This window comes from Arachis duranensis, chromosome 1 (assembly GCF_000817695.3).
Source record: "Arachis duranensis cultivar V14167 chromosome 1, aradu.V14167.gnm2.J7QH, whole genome shotgun sequence".
NCBI classification, from domain to species: Eukaryota; Viridiplantae; Streptophyta; class Magnoliopsida; order Fabales; family Fabaceae; genus Arachis; species Arachis duranensis.
The window spans coordinates 100,985,750-100,992,819 of NC_029772.3; positions in this window are offsets into that span (position 1 = coordinate 100,985,750).

A 7,070-nucleotide genomic window follows, 5' to 3' on the forward strand; every position below is an offset into this window, starting at 1 on the left:
AAATCAATTCAACAAATTAAACATATACACCTTCACGCAGATGCAGCACACCCATTTCAATCAACCATCACCTAAATCCTTTGCATGAACAGCTATTCATGAAATAAACAACCAGCAAGCAACTAACTTTTGGCAGCAGCGAGAAGGAGGAGGAAACCACGGTGTTAGGGGTGTTCACGCGAAAACAGCGGCGGCGCGAAGAAGCTCCAGGGGTCAGCACTGGTTCAGGTGTGATGGAGTGCAACTCATATGTGTACGGTTGGCGGCGCGGCGAAGGCTACTGGGAGCTCCTCGACGACGTCAACGTTCGACAGTGGTGTGAGGAAGGCGCGCGGGAAGAGGGGAGCAATGCACGACCTCCGTGAATGGCCGACCTTGATTCTTACGGGAGGAGTGTGTGGATGGCACCGGATGTTCAGTTTGCAGTGGACTACTACGGGAGGTTCTATTGCAGCGCCGACGGTAGGAGATGTTGGGATGTGGCTGCTGTATTTTTGAATCTTGGTGGTATGGGTGGATAGGGAGAGGATAGTTAAAACCTGAATAATCAAAATTAGGGTTTGGTGGGTGAAGGGGGGTATTTTTACTCTATTGGGCCTATTTTAAAGTCCATTGTAGCCATTGTAAAGATATATCATTGTTTTCCTAGCGGGACTCATACTTAAATTATAAACTCTTGAAGTTGGAGCATATATGTAATGTGTGTGATTTTTGGTACTAATACATGGAGTATAAATCTAATCGATTAGACACCTATTATTTTGTTAAAATTTTAAAATTTAAACTAAAAAAATGTTTAATCTTAATGACACATTCTTTATGTATATACTTATATGATATTTAAAATTTTGTAAATAGTAAAAGCATTTACAAATTTTATTTAGTAATATTAATAAACGGTTACCAATCGTTCATATATTATCAATTATAATAACGATACATAGGACTATTTGGCTAAAGGGACACAACTCTTTAAAAATTGTGTATGTTTGAAATATTATACTTATTAGCTAAAGGGGCACAACTTTTTAAAAATGATGTATGTTTAAAACATTGTACATATTAACAATAAAAAAGTCACAATAATTTATGTACATGATAAATTATAATTGCTATATGTAATAGATATAAATAAAATCCTTATCTACTATTTATACATACTAATTAAGTATGTATTTAAACTATCAAAAATATTCAAGAAGAATGAATATGATGAAGAACCAAGCAATGAAGGTTCTCGAGAGAAATAGTAAATCAGGAACAGAGAAAAAAAGGAGAGTGACATAGACTGAGTATATTGTTTGTATATTCTATTGAGTGTGTTACATAGAGAGAACAATGTACTACTATTTTAAATTTTAATATATAAATCTCTAACAATTCATTTTGAATAAATATAATAAATTATAAATGATTTATTATTTAATTTTTAAAATAATTTTGAACTCAAAGTATCATTAATTTGACTTAAATATTTTTAGTGAAATAAATTTTTGAATATAAAATCTTAAATAAATATAATTAATCATAAATAACTCATTAGATTAATTTTCAAAAATTTGAAGTCTTACATTAATATGTTGAAACAAAATTTTTTATTAATTACAAAAAATCTTTGAATTTTGTGACAAATAAATAACTTGTTACAAAAATATTGTATTTTGGTGATAAATTAATTTTTTGTTACAAAATATTTACAGCTTTTGAAACAAATAGATATTTTTGTTACAAAATATTTTGAATTTTTACAACAATATGATCTTTTGTTACAAAACATTATAACATTTTGTAACAAAACAACAATTGGATACGAAAGCCAATATATTTTGTAACAAAAAAAATCACGTTGTTACAAAATATTGAAATGTTTTGTAACAAATTTTCTTGTTGTTACAAAATATTCTTATTTTGTAACAATAATTAATTATTGTTACGAAAAAACTATAATTTGTAACAATTTTAGATTTGATACAAATTTTTTGTTACAAATGTTCCATTTTCTTGTAGTGCTAAAGTTTGGTAACAGAAAACTATTAGATAGTAACTAAATTTGAATGAGTCAATTCTTATTTTTTGGATGCTGAGCTGTTATTATTCTTTACATTCTCCCTCAAATTGAGAGAGGACTTTGAATCTACTCTCAGTTTGTCATGAAACTTGAAAAATAAAGTGATTGAGAGAGCTTTAGTGAATATATCAGCTACTTGGTCTATGACTGGAAGATTGGAGACAAATAGCTTCCCAGCAGTTACTTAGTCTTTTACAAAATGAAGGTCTAACTCAAAGTGTTTGGATTTACTATGCAAGATAGGATTAACTGCAATCAAGCAAACATTTTAATTATCACAATAAATGATAGGAGGAACCGGTATTGGTATGAATAACTCTTTTAACAGGTTTTGAAGTCAAGCAAGTTCAGATAGTGCTGCAGCTAATGCTCAAAATTTTACCTTTGTGCTGGATGGACTGACTACGTGCTGTTTGTTACTTTTTTATGCTATCAGATTATTGTCTAAATAAATACAATAGCCAGTGATTGATTTTCGATTATCACAATCTGCTCCCCAATCTGCATTAGAAAAGGAGAGAAGTCTAAAGTTAGTACAACTGTTAAACACTAAGCCTTGATCAATTGTACCTTTTATGTATCTAAGGATTCGTTTGCTAGCTCTCCAATGACTGATAGTTGGGTTATGCATATACTGGCAGACCTTACTCACTGAATATGTGAGATCTGGTTTTATAAGAGTCAAGTATTGTAATGCTCCAACTATGGACCTATACAACTTGGGATCATCAAATGGGTCAGAATCATATAACCTTAATTTTGAAAAAGATACCATTGGGGTTGGTACTGCATTAGCCATTAGCATGTTAGTATGAGTTAAAAGATCAATAATATACTTTTTTATGTTAAAAGAAGTTGCTGGTTATTAATAAATATAGTTTCTAAGCAAAGAAAATAACTAAATTGACCAAGATCTTTGAGAGAGAAAATATAATTTAATTTGTCAATGAAAAACTGTAACTCTTGAAGATTATTCCCTGTTAATAAAATATCATCAATATAAGCACATAGTAGAGTATTTGATGTATGTCTAACAAGTAATGAGGAATCTATTTTAGTATTGTGAAAACCAAACTGTTGCAAGGTGGCGGATAAGGTTAGAAACCAAGATATTGGTGCTTGTTTAAGGCCATATATGGCTTTCTTAAGGCTACAAACTAGTTGAGTGTTAGATGCTGAGAAATTTTGAGGTTGTTCCATCAGGACTGTTTCATGCAATTCTCCATTGAGAAATGCATTGTAAAAGTCAAACTGACGTATTTGCCAACCCTTGGACAGTACTAAAAAAGTCACAACTCTAATAGTTTGTGGCTTAATCATAGGAGAAAAAGTTTAATTAAAATCTACCCCTTCTCTTTGAAGAAAGTCTTTTGCCACTAGCCTGGGTTTATATCTAACTTGGTGGCCTTGTGGATTTTTCTTGACAGTAAATACCCATTTACTATCGATGATAGTAGATGTGGTAATACTAATTTTCAAGTTTTGCATTTGGTTAAAGCTGTATACTAAGATTTTATTGCTATTCTTCAATGTTGATGTTGAAGAGCTTGTTATACAGTTTTTGGTGGATGATGAAGAAAAGAGGAATCCTCTTTAGAGTCTAGCAAGTGAGTGAGATTAGCAGATGGGTTAGAGTGTGTAGATTTTGCTCTTGTAGTCATTGGATGAGAATTAAATTTTGGTGGTGGAGGAGGAGACGGTGGGAGAAAAGAAAGTTGAATTTCAGTGTTAGAAATAGGGATCTATCAAGAAAGTAAAGTGTGAGATTGTTACGAGGCTGATGGTGTATTTGTAGCTGGTGTAATGGGAGGAATGAGAGGAGTAGGTGCTAGTATAGAATATGTAAGAGATGAAGATGAGATAGGTGAGTCTAATTGAGAGCTTGGAACAGCAACAAATTGGTGATTAGAGTAAGTATCTCTAATAGATTTAGTAAAATGAGTTGATGGAAACTTGCCTTCATCAAAAACAACATTACGAGATAAATAAAGCTTACCGTCAGGGAAAAGACATTTGTAGCCTTTATGTTGAGGATCATATCCCAAAAATAAACATAGATATGATCTATAATCAAACTTGTGTTTGTTGTAAGATCGTAAAAGAGGATAGTAAGTACACCCAAATACCCTTAAAAGATTATAATCTAGTTGTTGATGATACATCTTTTCAAAAGGAGATTGGTTTTGTAAAATAGGGGTGAGCAATTTATTAATCAAGTAAGCTGCAATAAGAAATGCATCATCCTAGAATTGTAATGGCAAGACAGCAAGGTCTAAGAGAGCAAGACCAACCTCAGTTAGGTGTCTATGCTTTCTTTCCATAGTACTTTGTTGTTGATGAGTATAGGGACAAGACATTCTATGAATAATATCGTGTTGAGCAAAAAAAGTCTTAAAATCATTAGATAAAAATTTAAGACCATGATCAGTTTGTAGTGCTTTGAGTTTGAAACCAGTTTAATTTTCAAAGAGAGTTTTAAATTGTTTAAATGCAGTAAAAGCTTTTGATTTATTAACAAGAAGAGAGATAAAGGTGTATCTTGTATGTGCATTTATCTACAAAACTGATATAATACCTATATCTGTACTGAGAAATAGTAGCTAGGCAAAGTTCCTCAAATATCAACATATACTAATTCTAGAGGCTGTGAATATATAGAATTAGAAGTAGAAAATGGTAATTGATGTAGTTTAGCCATAGTACAAAATTTACATACAGATAAAGGAGTAGACAATTTTGAATGAGTAATCTGATTTGTATTAAGAACTTGTAAAACAGTTTTCGTTGAAGGATGGCCAAATCGTTTATGCCATGTATAAATAAAAGTCACTGAATTATGTGATACATTCATAGCTATCTTTGTATGTATACAAAAATTAGATGTAGGAAGATGTCTAGATACATAGAGACTAGGAAAAACATAAATTTCATTCTTAGTTATCCCTTACAGAAGTTGTCTCCTGGTAGCCTAATCACGCACACAATGATAAGGCCAAAACTAAAAAAATACACAATTATCTTATGCAAACTTTGAGACACTAAGTAAATTTTGAGTTATTTGAGGAACAACAAACAAATTATTCAATTTAAAAGAAAAATTAGTTTGAGTATCACAAAAATATGAGGAACCTGAGTTAGTAATTTAGATACCTTGACCATTACCTATATAGACTTGATATGAGCCTGTTTGACTCTCAACAGCTTGAAGGAGAGTATTGTTGTTTGCAGATACATGATGGCTAGCACTACTATCAGGATACCAAGAGAATTCATGGATAGAAGGTGGTGCTGAGAAAAAGGCTCTTGGCTGATGAAAAAAGGGAGGTGGTGCAGGCGGTTGAGTTGATTATGTGAAATTAGATGTATTTGATGATGAAAATTGCTGATCAAACCTGTAATATCAATTCCATGCAGCATGTCCAGGTCTATTGCAAATTTGGCAAAATAATCTTGATCAGAAATTATTGAACCTTCCTCTTTTTATGAACCTGCTTCCTCTTTCTCTTCCTCCAAAATTGTTGTTTCTTTGAAAATTTTGATTATTTGTATTTGAAGATTGTGACAGATTAGCTAAAGGAATCAATTGAGAAGGTTTCTTGAACCAATTTAGCATGTTCTCATATGCTATCAAATAAGATTCTGTTTTAACTACTGTGAATTTGTCCATTTTTGCTATGACAGTACCACTAAATCCTTGATACTCCTTAGTAACTCTATCAAGAATTGTTTGAACATGTTCATCTTGAGAGACTAGAGAACCTAAAGCAATTAGAGAATCTACAATTTGAGGAATGTTGAAGAGATAATTTGCAACTATAGTTGTAAGCCTTACTGATCTCAATTGAGATCCAAGAGTTTGAATTCTTGCTCTTGATGATGCAGTAAAATATTCAATGATGGTATTCCACATTTGATAGAAGTACTTACAGTGCACAACTTTATTCTTGAAGTTTGTTGATATTGAAACTAGTAGCCATGTAATCAGTGACTTATCTTAGAGCTTCCACTCCTTATAAGTTTCAGATTTAGTTTGTGATGGTTTTGTAGCATCTCCAAAATCTACCATTTGAGTAGGTATGTTTTTCTTCTTGAAATGACCTTCAAGACTCTGATTTTCAACCGTAACAATCGCAGCTTGTTTTCATGAACAAAATTATTGTCATCAAGTTTATCAACAATTACTGATAGAAGGTATTTTGTTGTAGAAGTATTAGACAAGATCATAACTATGATTGTAACCTAAGAGCTCTAGATACCATGTCAAGAATATTCAAGAAGAATGAATATGATGAAGAACTAAGCAATGGAGGTTTTTAAGAGAAATAGTAAATCAGGAACAGAGAGAAAAATGAGAGTGACATAGACTGAGTATATTGTTTGTACATTCTATTGAGTGTGTTATATAGAAAGAACAATGTACTGTTATTTTATAGCTAAAGTTTGGTAACAGAAAACTATTAGATAGTAACTAAATTTGAATGAGTCAATTCTTGTTTCTTGGATACTGAACTGTTACTATTCTTTACATAAATTATTAAGATATTTTCTTTATTCAAGAGAGTTGAGAATTTCTTATTATTTCTAATTAAAAATTTTTTAGGTTTCATTATATTCTGAGAGTATTATCATCAACCCTATCACAACTAAGTATGAGACAAATATATCTTAAAAAAAACGATCTAATCCGGTCTTAAAACTATCTTCTTATACCAAATAGATTATTGTCTCCAAATGTATGTATTTAAATTTTTCTTTTTATTACTTTTAATCTGATATTAAATATAATCATATACTGGATGTCCATTAAAATTAACTATTAGAATAAAATATATATTAAAATATAAAAATATATTAAAAATAAATTAAACATACATCCATATATTATAACTAATTTTAATAAATAATTTTAATATATACATAATATTTTTTTATCGATTAATAATAGATTAGTCCCCTTTAATCGAGTATAAAAGAAGAAAGAAATAATCAATAAAGAGAATTT